Raw genomic sequence first — 1,655 nt, forward strand, 5'->3', positions numbered from 1 at the left:
GGAAGTGCTTTGTCCTCTGGAGAAGGAGCAAAATTTTAAAAAATGAAGCACCAGAATTAAGGTTTCATCATCACCTTTCCCCCTCCCCCACCCAACATCAACAAGATTCTGCACAGGCCTTGCCAGCATCTCACAGCTACAGCTCTTTCATGCACTTTTGCTCCCAAGTAGTGTAATCATTCCTAGATCCTGTTCCAGATGATGAAAGGGTGAGCCATGGCTGCAAATGGAATCTGAACAGTGTGCTTGAAAAACACAAGCAGCTGAAGTGTTCTCATCTTTTCAATTCTAGAGAACAGCACATCATCACCTTTTAGATGTAAGTACTTCTGCTTAATATGCACATATTACAGTATTTAGCTTAATTAATCAAATCATGACAACAGACTCAATTCTGAACTTCACACTGTTACTATCATCCATGGCAAAATAAGTATCTAGGGATGCTTAGAATAAGAAAATCCATTTACTAGTGCAGGCAATAGCAATAAGAACATCTTCACCAAAATTTGTGCTCTGTCATACTATGGCAAGTACAGATGGATCCATCATCCTAAGTCTAGCACAGAACAAGGGAGAGTATGAATCATCTTAACTGATAGATGCAGAACAGGATAACAAAGTCATTACAAAGTGACTTGTTGTATCAGAAGCTTCAAACTGTAAACTGGAGTGTATCTCTCCAGCTCACGACCTGAACCACCAAGGCAAAGCAATCCTCCTCCCTGGTAAGGTACACAGTGATACATAAATACAGAAAATCTTATGTTGCAGTGCACACAATATGCTTCCCTGAAAATGAAAGGCTCTCAGTTTTCCTAGTGCAACCACTGGATGACAACAGATAATTTCTTATTAAGTCACTGGAACACCACATCACTGAGCTGTGCTGAGAGAGGAGCTGTTGCCAAGATGAAGTGACAGGAATGACAGATGAAGCATTTGATTTCATATTCTTGGCTCTTCTGCTGACTCTTTATGCAGCTGGAGCAAAATCAAAAGGTACACACTTGCCATGCTCTTCTATTTAGCATGGACCCAGCCTGTCCAGTACAAGGAGCACAACTAATTCATACAGTCCTTTCTGTACCAAGTCCATGATTTTCTTTGATGCCACCATGGTAACAAACAGGAAAAGTGCAGTCAGATGAATGCTGAGGGCTGGAAGAGTCAGAGGATGCCCAATGTGTCCATCACCAAATCAGCTACGGTAAGAGCCTCAAAAGGAATTCTGGCAGCTGTGCACACCAGTCTGGACAGAGAGGGTATTGCAGAATTCCAAGCTTACCTCTGGAAAATTAAGTGATCTGTATCAATCCCACAAAGTTTCAGAGTAGGTAGAAGGATGCTTTCTCCCAGATTACAAAGAATTGATAATCAAGTACATAAAAAACAGCTGTAAAATGGTAATAGCCCAGAAGGACACAGTCTGTCAAAACTCATGGTGTAAACAGAGACAAAGAAAATGCCTTTATGATTTTGCAACTGATCAGAGAAGACAAGACTCTCACCTAAAAGCAGGTCATTTTTGTGAGTACTTTTATCAACAGCAGGAGATGGTGTCACAGTGCAGCTGTCAGACAACACCCATGGACCTGCAGATCACAAGGCTTGTCTTAAGCTGAAATACGATTTAGCAAAACAAAGACAGTAAC

The sequence above is a fragment of the Pyrgilauda ruficollis genome, unplaced genomic scaffold (genome assembly GCF_017590135.1).
Source record: "Pyrgilauda ruficollis isolate IOZ18807 unplaced genomic scaffold, ASM1759013v1 scaffold25, whole genome shotgun sequence".
NCBI classification, from domain to species: Eukaryota; Metazoa; Chordata; class Aves; order Passeriformes; family Passeridae; genus Pyrgilauda; species Pyrgilauda ruficollis.